Source organism: Lissotriton helveticus, chromosome 2_1 (assembly GCF_964261635.1).
Source record: "Lissotriton helveticus chromosome 2_1, aLisHel1.1, whole genome shotgun sequence".
NCBI classification, from domain to species: Eukaryota; Metazoa; Chordata; class Amphibia; order Caudata; family Salamandridae; genus Lissotriton; species Lissotriton helveticus.
In genome coordinates, this window is record NC_136059.1 from 995,448,078 (window position 1) to 995,463,452 (window position 15,375).

Genomic DNA, 15,375 nt, shown 5'->3' on the forward strand with positions numbered 1-15,375 from the left:
AGGGATTCTTCTTCGGTCGGGTCTTCCGCTAATTTTCCTTCCTTTGCATGGATGTCCGTCGTCGGTTGCTTTCTCTCTTCTTCGTTCTCCGTCACAAGTCGCCAAAATGTTGTAAATGGTAATTGAAGAAGTCACACAGGGTGTCAAGACAGTAAGGAGTTTATTTAAGTAGAGCGCTGAAAGACCCGACCAACAGGACCGGGATCAAACGGGCAATAATAACCGTTAGCATGGAACACTGGCCACGTCAAGGAAACGGGCAGCTCGAGCGCAGCACGAGATGCATGCTGAGGACAGGGGAGAATATAACAGTAACATTCGTAGAAAACAAACTCAGCTCAATTTGGACTGGGCCCTATGCAGTGACATTGAACACCTACACATCAAGCAAGGGACATTTTAATGGGCCTTTAGTGTCTCTCCCTTCATAGGTATTGGTGCAAACTCATTCATCTTCAACATATATGAGAATAATTAGAAACAGCACTGTTCATGCCAAAGTACCAGCCATGGGGCTTGTACTTATAAATGAAGGGCATATAGTCCACACTTACTGATTTTCCAGACGCCGCCCTTTAGCATGACTGAAATCCACATTCCTATATATTGATCACCTAAACAAACTTCCCACTACGATTGTAATTAAATTATCTCCAGAAAAAAAGAACTGCACTGGCCCCTTCCCTTCCAAAATGCAGTTTAAGACGCAATGCAAAGTAATGGTTTCTTTTTCCAAGTCCCTCGGATGAAGCATGAGTGAAACAAAAAATACATGTCCCTAAAGTAAAAACTGTCAATCAGGAGCTGTATTGATCTATTGATTTTCGGACATTATAAACATCTTGTTTAGCAGAATCCACAGTCCTAATTAAGGTATCTGAAAGGTGTTTAATAATCTGTAACACGTTCAATAGTATACTAGTTTAGCAGACAGGAATCCCCTATTGACAAAGACTCTGGGGAGCAGGAGTCTCTGTGGTTGCAGATACCTTCCTTTACACTCGACCTTTGTGACCTGATAATAAAAAACACCCCAGGTTTGCTTATTTACAGGAAAATAACTAAAGACCACTGGGGTTTATGTACGAGGCCCTTGCGCCACTTAAGCGTCACAAAAGTGGTGCAGGGGGTTGTACATCTGCCCCCACTGCCTCCAATGATGAATTGCCTTATTGCTGAAAATGCAAATACATTGGTGGAACCCTGCCGAGGACGACATTCCGATTCTATAATTGTGTCTATGACGCTCGGACTCTTGCATTGTTGTCCGTTGTCTATGTCTATGTGCGTATCTAGGAGACTGGATTGTCTGCCAGCAGGGACAGTGTTCAGAAGTGGAGGACGCGCCGAGGGCTGAGAGCTGAGAGGTGGGCGCTGGGCCGTGGTGAGGCAGGCTAAAGTGTGACAGACTTCAACTGCTGTGCTCAGATCCCCTTATCTTGCTGCTGCCTCCTTATTCCTGCCCTCACCTTGATCACCCGAGAGGGGCCGAGGCCACAGCATGAAGGTGACCGTCGATTTCGAGGAGTGCTTGAAGGACTCTCCCCGTTTCAGAGCCGCTTTGAAGGAGGTTGAAGGTGATGTGACGGGACTGGAAGTGAAACTTGATAAGCTTGTTCAGTTATGTAGTGGCATGATTGATGCAGGCACGGCCTTTTGTGCTGCCAACAAGCAATTTATGAATGGCATTCGGGACCTGGCACAGTATTCAAGCCAGGATGTGGTGATTGAGTCTAACTTGACGAAGTTTTCAGACTGCCTCCAAGAAATGATCAATTATCACACAATCCTGTTTGACGAAGCTCATAGATCCATTAAAACACAGCTCCAGATATTTATTAAGGACGATCTTCAAAAATTCGAAGATGCAAAGAAGCAGTTTGATAAGGTCAGTAAAGAAAAAGAAAACGCACTAGTTAAAAATGCCAAAGTTCAAAGAACAAAACTGCACGAGGTGGAGGAGGCAACAAACCTCTTAATCGCAAAAAGAAAATGCTTCCGGCACATAGCTTTGGACAACGTCCTTCAAATCAATGTTCTACAGTCAGAGCGGAGGACTGAAATTTTAAAATCGATGTTATCCTTCATGAAGGTACATCTAGGCTTCTTCCACCAGGGCTACGATCTCTTCAGTGAACTTGAACCGCACATGAAAGAGCTTGATTCACAGTTGGATCGGCTTGCTGTGGATGCAGCAAAGCAGAAAAGGGACATGGAACAAAAACACTCCACTATTCAGCAAAATGATTTCATCAACGATGATCTCGGACTTGAATACAATGTTGATACTGCTAATGGCATTGTAATGGAAGGATATCTCTTTAAAAGGTCCACTAATGCCTTTAAAACTTGGAACAGGCAGTGGTTCTCAATACGAAACAACCAACTGGTATATCAGAAAAAAATGAAGGATAACCCCACAGTGGTTGTCGAAGATTTACGGCTCTGCACAGTTAAACACTTTGAAGACATAGAAAGACGTTTCTGCTTTGAAGTAGTCACACCAACAAAGAGCCGCATGCTACAGGCTGACTCAGAAAAGCTGCGACAGGCATGGATTAAAGCTGTCCAAACCGGCATTGCTACAGCATATAGAGAAAAGAGTGATGAGACAGAGAAGCTGAATAAGAAATCTCCACCTTCCACAGGAAGTCTGGACTCTGGCAGCAAGGTGGAAGAAAAATTAGTTAAAGGTGAGAGCGCCTTACAGCGGATTCAGTGGATCGCTGGAAACTCTGTCTGCTGCGATTGTGGCCTGGCGGATCCGCAATGGGCCAGCATCAACCTTGGAATCATCCTGTGCATTGAGTGCTCTGAGATACACAGGAGTCTTGGGGTGCACATTTCAAAAGTAAGGTCGTTAACGTTAGATACATGGGAGCCTGAATTACTAAAGCTGATGTGTGAACTGGGAAATCAAGTTATTAATCGAATATATGAAGCTAAATTGAAAACCCTTGGAGTAAAGAAGCCAGACAATGAAAGTCCAAGAGTGGAAAAGGAGGCTTATATCAGAGCAAAGTACATGGAAAAGAGGTTTGTGAACCAGGACTGCGTTGCTTCACACCCTCCTGATGGACAGAAAAGGCCTTATTCCCAGTGCAAGAACGAAGACCTCAGTAGTTCTGAGAAGTCCCTGGCATCACAGGATCACTTTTCAACATCTTCCAGAAGTTCAGTGAAAAGCAATGACAGTGTAATCCACTTCAGTTCAGAAGGCATTTGAGAACTTCTTGCCTCTATTGTATCCTCAAAGAAGTTGCATGAACCAGTCCTAGAAGTTGAGAAGCGAGATTCTTCAGTATTTCAGGATTCGAAAAAGTTTCATCCAGGGCTGCACCTTTATCGAGCTGCGTATGAGAAAGGCCTTCCTGATATGGCAGAAGCATTGGCACATGGTGCAGATGTTAACTGGGTGAATGAAGAGGAAAACAACGCAACACCCCTCATTCAGGCTGTGCTTGGGGGTTCTTTGGTCACCTGTGAGTTCCTGCTGCAGAATGGTGCCAATGTTAATCACATGGATCTGCATGGCAGAGGACCCCTGCATCATGCTACTGTTTTAGGGCACACTGGGCAAGTCTGCTTATTTCTGAAACGTGGGGCAAACCAGCACACCAAAGATGAAGAAGGAAAATGCCCCTTGACTATTGCACTTGAAGCTGCAAATGCTGATATTGTAACACTGTTACTGATGCAGGAATCTGAAGGACTATATGGACAGCCAGGTGACGAGACCTACCAGGACATATTCCGTGATTTTTCACACATGGCATCCAATGATCCTGAAAAATTAAACCGTTGACAACCATCCCGTACACCAAAGTTTTGAAAGATGTGGAGGAGAAAAGTGCACCCTTGTCCTCACCCACACCTGGTGCTTCCGGAGTAAAGTGCCTGGTCCCTGGCTCTTTACCTGACGGGAACATTAGTTTAAGTACCGAACAGTCTGGGACCTCCTACAGCATTTGATTGACACAATGAATATAGGGTCCTTTATATGCGGAAAGACACCACAGTGCACCAGAAATATGGATACCTCAGCAGCCAGTCTAGCAAAGTACTCCTTGGTTTAAATGTATCAAGTTACCACATGGTCTGACTGTCCATGTATTTCACCTTGTGGTACCTCGGCGGAAGGATACACAGATTTGAAGGCTTCTCATTGTAAATCCTAAGTGAAGCAGATGCCATGCTATGTAGTATATGTCAATTCTGGCGTCTGTTTTCCATGTAAAACACACACCAGTGCATGTTCTAAAATTGTTTATACTGTTATTCTAGACGGCAGCTTTTGAATATCTAATTGTAGTTTTCATGTCCTAGTCAACAATGACTAGCTTGCCATTTCAATTTCTTAGCTTCAATAATAGAGGTATCAGTTTTAAAAGATACATTTGGCACATGGTTAAATGGGCACCATGTAGCATTCTCGTTTAGGAATTTATTTACCCATTTTTTAAATTCTTTAATATTGTGAACGGCATGCAAAGTACGAGGTTTTCAGAATCCTTGTTAGCACCTTACTTGGATATAATGAATGTAATTCTTGGAACCAAATCAAGAAATTGCTAGGTGCATGTGTATCCAAATAGTGCAAATTCAATTGAGTCACTTATCAGGTGCACATAAGTTCTAGTTCATCCATACAGTGCTCCCACAGTGGGATTATTGTAACGTAATCGATTTTTCCAAAAACATTGCACTCCATGCACCTTCTCTTGAAGCATCTCCAGTAGCAACAGCCTTTCTTCGTACCCATGTCATTTTGTTCGCCCATTAAATGCAAGTCAAGTCTTACACAAAAAAATGTAAATAAATTAGAACAGAATTTTACCATTTTCAAAAAGGTATAGCAATGTTCTTCCAACTTGAAGGGAAATGTTATGCAAACAAATGTATGTACATAGTTTACTTCTTGAAGAGACCGAAATCAATAAAAACTTTTTGTTTTGAAACAGTAATTTCCAAAATAATATTAATTTATTAAGTTCAAACTGGTAATTATGAGCATTTAAGTGGTATACGATTTGCAAAGAGTGGCGAGTTTCGTGTTGATTTCTACACTTTTAAAGCACTTAGGCGTAGTTAATTCGCTGCATGAATTTGGGGGTGGTCAATATGCCCCTCATTTACAAGAAAATGATGCAGCGTTGCGCCGCAAGCTGTTTTTGCTGCGCAGAGCTGCACAATTTTCAAAGCATATGGATGCATTGTGTTGACAACAATGCAATGCATGCGTGTGCTTTCCCCTACGCTGGCACACAATTGGCTGCCACGCCCCAGCGCAGGCACCCTTGAGTCATTTTTAAGGGATGCCTGCATTGTGGCGATGATTGTTTTTGTGCAGGAAGCCCAAAAACAATCAGTGATGACATTTCCTCTTTCTATGCATGCTGTAGAATACAGCATGCATAGAAAGAGAATAGAACGAGGAGAAATAAAAGTATTTCTCCTCTTGCACCACTCCTACCCCTTCCCTAGTGAGGCATAGGATTCTGACGCATTCCCAGCTTTTCAAAACTGTAAATCTAGGAATGTGTCAAGTTGCATGGATGTTGCGTGGAAACATCCACATCAACACCCATGGAATGCCCCTTTCATCCGGAGTAATGTGTGAAAGGAACTCATATTTACAAGGTCATGAAATATGACACTGGGTAACTTTACATGGCTTGTATATATGGGCAGGCACACTGTGCCGCCGGTGTGTTAAAAAAAGTGACGCACCAGTGGCGGAATGACCTTGTAAATGAGGCCCTATGTTTGCAGTGTCTTGTATACTCTTGTGGATTCTACATTGAAATCTTAATCATGTGTCTTCCCTTTTAGGAAAGAAAGCTTTGCAAGTAAAAAACATTTGTCACAGTTTTATAAAAAAAAATTGGATCTGAAGAACCTATGATCAAGCCGAATGTGGAATTCAGAATGCATCCACTCACACAAAAACCCTACTGCCACAAACACCTTTGTGCACATGTACATGTAGGATCAAGCGCTGTGTACACGGTGGCCAAGCTAAGTGGGCACCACAGGCTGAATGCAGGAAGGATGCAAGGATTTTTTAGCACTCACTCCAGGAAACATAGGGCCTAATTTATAAGCCCGTTGTGGTGCTGGTGCATCACTATTTTAGAAGCACGAGTGGTGCAGAGTGCCTGCCAATATTTACAAGGCTGCATAAAGTCACCTTGCATGACTTTTCATGGCCATGTAAATATGGGACCATTTTACCCATTATTAGTGAAAAGGGCAGTCCATGGGTGTTGCTGCGGGTGTTCCCAAGCAACATCATGGAACCTGACACATTCACAAATTTACAAAATGTCGTAAACCTGGGAATGCTTCAGAATCCTATGACTCTCCAGGGGCAGTGCAGAAGTGGCACAAAGAGAAGAAATACTTTTGTTTCTCCTCGTTTGTTGTTCTTTCTATGTGTGGTGCATTTTGCAGCATACATAGAGGACCAACCCGCCTTTAGTGATTTTTTATCTTGCACATAAACAATCATCCCTGCAACACAGGCACCCTTACTCCATGGTGTCAGGGTGTCTAAGTTGGTGTATGGCTGCTATTTGTGCACCAGCGCAAGGCAGGACAGGAATGTGCCGCATCTTGTAGATACAATGCATTCCTGCCCTTTTATTTTGACTCACGACAGCACTGCAGGAATACTTGCTATGCTGCTGTGCATCAAAATTTAGTAAATGAGGCACTAAGGGAAGTTTTTTAGCTAATGCCCCCCACTTATACTGTAAAATTGCATCCTTCCTTCTATCGGTAATTTGGCTCCATCACCAGAGGCTCCATTCTTCTAGTGTCATTTTATGAAAGCACTGGCCCTGTCAACATAAAGAAAATGCAGGAACTGGTCAGAGGGAGGAAGTACAATCTTCCTGAGGCAGGGAACAATAAGAATGCTGAACTGTGAACATCAAAAAACATTATTCACATTACCAGTGGGTTGCTATAATACTCAGTAGTTCTTCCTAAATTTAGCAATATTAGAACTGATAAAAAGTACAAACATCATTCAGTGGTGCAAGGGGTAACCATGGTCCCTATTCCACTTCTCGCACCCTTATGGTTATCTCTTCCTCTCAGAGCAGTGACAGCCTAAAAACGTAGAAAAATGCATTGACTGACTTGATATTTCCTTGCCACAGTGTTTGATGAATGAATGAAAGTAGCAAGGACGCAAGTTCTGCTACTGCTGGTAGGATTTGAACCACTTTTGAGTTCTGAGAGTTCTAGCTGCCTTTATTAGCCTGCCTGTCTCATACAGTTTTTTCACCTCTCCTTGAATATTTGGAGGTTAAAACCCCTGCACTGCAGCCTCTATGGTTTAAATCAAGAAAGACTACGGGGTTAAACGGAGAAGAGAGAGGTATGACGAAGGCTGAGTGTCCTTGAAAGTGTGAATGGATGCACCAATGAGGGGGAGAAGGTATGTATGTCTTGTGATATTGGCGGGAATGTATGCATATTTGATAGTGAGGGGTATTTGTGTGTAAGGCACATTTATTTGTGTATGTGGCAGTGCTTGAAATAGGCTGAGCTTGTGTTACTGATGGGAGTGGAGTGTGTGCATATGTCAGTATTTATTTGTTCGTGTTTGTGTGTTGAGAACACACGATAGAGAGGGGTGTGCTCATTTGGCAGTACTCATGGAATTCACATGTGTTGAAAAGCAAGGGGACATTGAGAAGCTGAAGAACATGCACTTGACCCGCAAGAGTAGTTTGTAAAGCAGTGTCTGTGAAAGAGTATATAAGTTGTGAGTGTATGTGTCAATGAGGGTGAGATGTATGCATGTGGCAGGGTGGAGTTAGAAATGTGTATGGGATATTAAGGTGCACGTGTAGTAACAGGCAGGGTGGTGGTGTGTTCACAGAGCAATGAGGGGAAAAGAGGTGTGTGGTTTGAGGGAGAGCTGTGTGACTAAGGACCAAGAGAGCACAAAGGTGAATGAACTGGGAAGTTGAACGGCAAAGGTACAGGGATGTAGGCCATGAGAGCACAATGATGGAAGGGCCCAAACCGCTGTTGATTTGACCATACTGCACAGTATTTCCTATACCATAACCTCAAGGTACCACCTCAGTGCACATAATGAGAAATAATGCACAAAAACCTTTTTTTGCAAAAGATCTTAAACGTTGTAATACCACTTATAAACAGATTCACATATACAATATGTACCAAGTACCATCAAGTAATGGGCCCACAGCGCAAAACTTTAATGAAAAAAAACATTTGCACTATTTTTTACATTGTTGGCATTACTTGAGAATGAGATTGAATGTGTCTAGTCAAAGCCCAAAATCATTTTAGCAGTTCCTGATTTTAAAGATGTTCCCTTTTTCTGAAGCAAAAACGGATTTTTCTCCATTATGACCTATGTTCACCAAATGGAGCCTAAATTGACTATCAGCGAGCAATATGTCAACTCAACAAAATGCCACTGGTACCTTTGGGGGTGCCAGTCCAACAGTTTTGTCTGTTTATCTGCTGTGGAGTCCTGAGTGCTGGGAAAAGTGAGTGAACTTGTAGCTAGGAACACAAGAGCCAGATGTGAGAAGGTGGGTTGGAATATGCTGTCCATTAATTAAAGTGGGCACCTAATACCAGGCCACACTACCCTTATGATGTATCACTGTTCGGATCTTTCCTGCCCATATTTTAAATACACTCATCCATCATGGATTTCCACCATGGTTTGAGTTTTGATGACAACGCAGTCACTGACATACTGGCTAGGACCCCTTCACTACTAGGGACAGATGGCAGTGCAGCCTCAGGTTCCCATTCGGATGATTGGACCTCACTCACTGCATTAAAAAGAGAATGGATTGAGATCACCCTCCATGGTGCCCTCATGACTGAGTACCTGTGAGCAAAGATCGCTCCTCCAGGTCTAATTGTCAACACCTTCCCCAGGGTATTTCTCGATGACCCTACCTTCAAAAAGGAATAGTCCCTAGTCGCATGGAAGTGCACTAGGCACTGGTTCGTATTAATTATCAACACAACAAAAAGGTTAGCGGACGCTCTTCTGGTCAAAATCCAGATTGCGGAGGGAGCGCTGAATACTGGGGTCCAAATAACCACATATAAAACTAAACTTGCAGAAATCAACATGAAAATCACAGAGAATAAGGATTACCTAATGAAACAGAAAATAAGCAAACTTGAGAAAGACATCAAGAAATTCTCAAAAGAAAAGGCTTATCCCTACCTCAAAGATGACTATACATCAACCAGAACCGGCTATTCCTCTGATGATAACTCCGATACAAGCGAATCCAGCGACAGTACTAGTACAGGGAATAGGGGCAGTGGCAATAGCCTGACAAGAAATCAACGACCCAACCACGATGAGCGACAAATGTATCCAGGGCCTTCACACTATCAAGGACCACCACAATACAATGGACCACCACAATATAATGGCCATCCTCCTCCCTTTTGGCAGTTTCCCCAATACCAACATGGCCCACCTCAATACTTTAACAACAACGGCAGCCCACCTTTTATAGGCAGAGGCTGGGGCAGAGGAAGAGGGCACAACAGAAGAGGTACAAAAAAACAGGTCCTGTGGCAGGATCAGACAACCAGAATGGGCACCAGGAACAAGACACAAGGCAGGAAAACCTATTGGTTAACCTTTCACATCGGACACTTTCTGAGTCTGAGGAATCAGTACACCAGAAGGGCCTTGGCTTTGTCCCCACTCCCAAAATTGACCGGTTTAGGACACACAGTGAAATAAACAATTGGTTTTGTACCATACTTCTGAAAGCCTACTTTAAAGACACTCCCCCCAATGAACAAGAGGACTCTGGTTTAAGGAATACGTCTACCTTTACACCATACACCAATATTGTCCCGGTTGAGGTGCTAGCTTTTGAACAAGCAGTCCTGAAAGAGTTAGATCAACCCTTAATGCGAGTGCCCTTCCACAACCTATCGAATTTGGAGAAAGACATGATCATTACCTTAGCAGATGACCTGTCCATTACTATAAAACAAGCTGACAAGGGCGGTGCAACAGTGATTCAATCCACCACTGACTACGATTCAGAATGCACTCGCCAACTCACCAATAGGAGATACTACACTCCAATTACCATTGATCCTACACCTCGGTTGGCTGCCAAGATTTCCTCACTTTTCTATGAGGCAGAATCCAATGACTGGATCAGCATGATGGAGGCAGACTTCCTGATTGCTAAGGAACCCCTACTTCTACACCTTACCCAAAATTCACAAGGGTGTGACCCCGGTTCCTGGCCTTCCCATCGTGTCAGGGATTGGCTCCATTCTGGAACCCCTTTCCATCTTCTGTGAGCACTTCTTGCAACCGATAGTCAGATACACTCCATCATTTGTGAGAGACACCACCGACATCTTGCAAATCATAGAAGGGATTACCAACACAGATGAGATTGACCTCCTCATCACTCTTGATGTGGAGGCCCTTTATACGAATATTCCACAGAGGGCCACCTTAGAGGTTGTTGAATCAGCCCTCAGTTCATTTGACTGGTCTTCTCCTACTCCTGTTGCATTTATAATGAGTGTGCTACCCTGGCTCTGACAGAGAACTTCTTCGAATACAAACAAACAATTGTTGCATCAGAGCCAGGGTACATCGATGGGTAGCACCTTTGCTCCCAGTCTAGCCTATATCTACATGGCACATTTTGAATAACACTACATCTTTGACTCCAATAACCCATACCACAGTAATTTATTGCTGTGGAAACGCTTTAATTGATGATATCTTGATTTTCTGGCATGGGACACGAACTGACTGTGACGAGTTTGTAGGGTGGATCAATGGACTTAATGACTACCTCAGGTTTCCCCACACGATCTCTGATACATCAATTCCATTTCTGGACATCAGCATCACATTGACAACAGGGCATCTACATACCTCCCCGTATAAAGAAAACATCCGACCGAAATAGCTTACTCTTGTACACCAGCCACCATCCTAAAACACTGAGAGATAATCTACCAGTGGGCCAGTTCTTATGAATAAGACGGGTACCTGGAAAAACAAATTAGAGACTCCTTGAAGAGGGCCAGAAACAACCCAAGGTAAGCTTTACTTGTAACCCATCCCAAACCACTGACTGAAAATCTCATGTGCGTAACATCTTTCACCCCTGACTCCGCACGGATCAAAAAGATAATTCTTAAACATTGGCAGATTTTGAACACAGGGGACCTACAACTGCCCAGACCCAGATTTTCATACAAACAAACTCGCAACCTAAAGGATGCTTTAGTACACACTAGACCCAAAAGAGCCACCCCTGATACCCAGAGGACCCTATGGAGCCTTCCACTGGTAACCGGACACTACCCTGTGCAGAATCCTGTCTGTCGCTGGCAGCATCCATTTTGTGCTGCCCAGGTCATGAAAGCTGGTTCCGGGTAGTCTGATGACCCACAGTAGTGGTTGTAGAAGGGTGGAATCATACCTCCCACACCAGTTACTGGTGTGGAGGTATGATTCCAAGGTGTTTGACACCAATCAAGGCATGTTTCCAAGCAGTCGTTAGCATTTACCGCAAGGTTATAATGCACTTAAACATATATGTCTTCTTGCATCACAGACAACCCCGGAGAATGGTCACCGAAGGCTGCAGAGGGGCTTTGCTCATGCAGGGGCACCCTTTCACGTAAAACTCAGCACCCTGCCTTCATGATTGATAAGGCCTGCCATAAGGGTGACTGATACATTTTTTAAGTGTAGTGATTTAGATGGATATAATAAACCTATATCACAGTAAGTGGTGCAAGCACCATCTTACACAGTCTGCTGTAGCAGTCCTGTCGTGTCATTTTGAATAGCCTCTCGGGGTGGCATAATTCATGCTGCAGCCCATAGGAGGCCTTTGAGGTACGTATGCCCTGGGTACATGGTGTGCCATCTACTAGCGACTCATGGGGGTACCTCAGTATCCAATCTGGAATGTACCTATAGTACATATACAACAATTTAAGGGATAAAGCAGATAGACTGGGGTCCTGGATAGCAGGATCCCAGTGAGACTAGTCAGAAACAGAGGTATATCAGCAAAGAGTGGGGGTAACCATAAGAAGCAGATCCTACTTTCCTACATAACCCCCCAAACATAAGGACATTAAACAAAACTTGACCTGTTGAGTCTTCATGTTCTAAGTAAAAATATCTGGAGAGTCCGTCTGCATTGGCATGGTTACTCCCAGGTCTATGTTCCACTGTATAGTACATCCCCTGTAGGGAAATGAACCACCTCAAAATTTGGGGGTTTCACCCTTCATCTGTTTTAGGATTCATTCCAATTCCAGGTGAATTCTGAATCCAGACGCCACATCTTTCGGCAGTTCGCAGCACCAGCTCCAGCTCAAGCAGAGCGGGAGTAGGAGCAGGACGAGAGCGGTAGGAGCGGTAGGATGCTGAAAACTGCTACGGCTCTGACCCCAGTTCCCCTCTCCCCGCTGATTTTTCCACCAGCCCCAGCGCACCGGGGGTCCCACGATAGAGCGGCTGCTTTCACCACAATCGCGACCCGCGTTTTGAGGACTAAGAAGACGCCACGTGGTTCCAGCTCGAGGCTTCTGCTTTTAGCATTGTTCCAGCCCCGCTCCAGCTTCGGCCCCCGCTTTCATTAGCGGTCGTCGGGGTAGGCTGCGGCGGATTGCGGTGGATCACAGTGAATTATGGTGGGCTCCGGCGTGCGGCAGCCCTGACTCCCTAGTGACCTGGGGAGGCGGTAGCAGCCAGACCACCCCTCTGCCCCTCACCTTCTGATCCCAGTTGCAGTTGCTGGCAGGGCTTGTTTTCAGAAATAAATTACAGCCTACTACAGCCATTGCAGACGGCACAGCGGTGTGAGTAGCACCACGGAACTAGTGGTGAGCAGTGGTGAGGCAAGAACAAAGAGGTGAGAGCAAACCGCAGCGGCATGAGTTGCGTTAGTGCTCCAGCAGCGCACAGTTGGAATTGCAAGAGTCTCTCTACAGCGGCGGGAGCCAGCGCTTCCACAGGGGGGCAGGAGCCACAAGAGTTTTCTCTAAAGCGGCGGGAGCCGCCTTAGTGCCCCCGCAGCAGCAGGAGCCACACCAGGGCCCTTGCAAAATGCCAGGAAAAGTAAGCCCCTTTTCAATTACAACAGGAGCCTTTCGTTCACGGAAGGGAGCCTTTATTTGGATACCGGTATCTGGACATCCGGAGTGAGATGACCTCCAAAAAATTGCGCTCACGGAGAGTGCTCTCCTCCTCACTCAGTCATAAACTGAGAAGATCATTTAGCGGTACCAGACAATTGCAACTTCTCTGCTATAAATCCCACCCTGTTATTACTGGTTTCTTTCGTAAAAAGCCTCGGATGGATCCGGAGGTGGCAGTTGTGGCCCAAGAAGGCCAGATTTTTAACCTCCATCCTGTACTACCGTTAATCTCTTCCTTATCGCCCGCACAGATTCTTTGTAGCTCCAAGGCAGCCTTGCTGGCAGGCAGGTGCAGTCTAGTGGAGGGTCTCGGTCCGTGGATCAGATTACTGAAAGAGTGGAGGTCGGATCCAGTGTGCAACTGTTTGACGGCCCCACCGGTGCCCCTTTGGACTCGGACCTTCTTGCCAGCCAGTCAATCAATTATTTTAATAAATGGACCAAAGCCGTCAAAGCAGTCAACTATTGACAGTATGAAGGAGACACCACTGGTTGTTCTATCTCCGCGGATGGGCTTCCAAAAGGGATTAGGCGGGGACGGTATCCCAGATGACCACTCTGGTGTTCCCCCGGTGGAGAAGGCAATACCATGCGAAGAGCCATCGCTAGGGGAAGACTTTACAGACCCGGACATTGATATAGAAGCTCAAAAAAGGGTCTTGGGAGACTGTTTCCATCGTAGGCATAAAGACGACCAGTTAAAGAGTGGTCACAGATATGTCAATACTCCAATTGTAAGTTCTTCCCCAAGGTGTCTTTCCATGCCTCTCTTATACAGTAGCACAAGTCATTTGATTGGTACCTCCATGGAGTCTTGCCATGATGTATTCTTGCCTGATTCTCAACCAAAATGGGGAAATGAGAGAGAGGGGGTGCCATCAGAATATCTTGTGTGTATTGAAAACATCTTAAACTCCATATTATCCTTATTAGAGAAATCTGTTTTGAGCTCTGACCATTTGCTGGAAATGATATCTGTAATGCTATTTGAAATCCAAAAGGGAAATAAGTCTGTTACCCCTAAATCTATCCCCACGATTATCCCCCACACGGATAGACGGCTAAGGGATAGGCCGGTATTAGACCTTCCCCATGGAGAGTCGAGAGATGTCTCTGTACAGGCAGGAACTCCTCTCTCCCTGGTGCCCCACATGGCTCCTGTATGTAATCTTGAAAAGGAAGAGCTATGCTTAAGTACATTATTTGAGGAGGTCAAACTGAGTCACCCTTTGGAAAACCCATCTTCAAATTCTTCCCCCTGTTTAAAAAGTGTAGATTGGGGGGCTCGGGAGAAAATGAGAAAATCAGGGCCTTTGCCAAGCAATCCAAACAGGTGGGGAGGGCAGGGGGGAGGAGGAGGCGCTAACCCCTCTGACTACCTCTCAGGTGTACTCTCCTATATTGTCAGGGAAGGGAGGACCGAAAGTAGGCAACAGGGATGGCCCAGTATCAAAACATAAGGGGGAAAACATGAAAAAGAAACACAAAAAATTGAGACGATTCTCCAAACGGAAAGCGCCAAAACTGCATTTTTCCCGGATTTTGGAAAGCCAGAGCGATGTCCATTTAATAACAGAGAAGGGAGGCCCGAAAACTCCATCAGCAGATGACAACCCAAGGGAATCCATTATAGCACCCACAGCATTGACTGGGAGTTTGAGGGACTCCGGACCGGAAGTTCCTCCTCTAAGCCGGTCGTTGCAGTCCCTCCAAGGAACCAAGCCCCCCACTAAGGAGTTACTAGACCCATTGGGTAGAGAAATGCACATGGGTTACGGGGTGCCCTCCCTGCACATAGGGTCTGGGGCCACTGACTCTATTGATTCCAGGGGGGCCGGTACCCAAGAGGGAGGGCCCCAAGCCCCAATTACATTGCTGGTTGGGCCAAATAGAACCCTCATAGGGACCTCATTTCCGCCTGTTGGAAACATCGAGGCCCCAACACCCCATACAGTCTCATTCTCGAATATCCAACAACATGGTGGGACGCAAGTTGCCTGCTTTACGGATAGGGTTCCCTTATGTATCCCATGAAGAGAAGCCCCAAAGAATACTAGCGGGGCACAGCCCAGTTTATCTCCCATTGTGGATTTCACCTGGCTATTTGATACTGAATCCATCCCGGTAATTAGAGGTTTCATTCTT

General features: G+C 45.1%; 1 pseudogene; it reads left to right on the forward strand.

Annotated features, from left to right (window-relative positions):
• Positions 1-1,501: 1,501 nt before the first annotated feature.
• Positions 1,502-3,805, forward strand: LOC144819571 (arf-GAP with coiled-coil, ANK repeat and PH domain-containing protein 2 pseudogene; annotated as a pseudogene).
• The last annotated feature ends 11,570 nt before the right edge of the window (positions 3,806-15,375 follow it).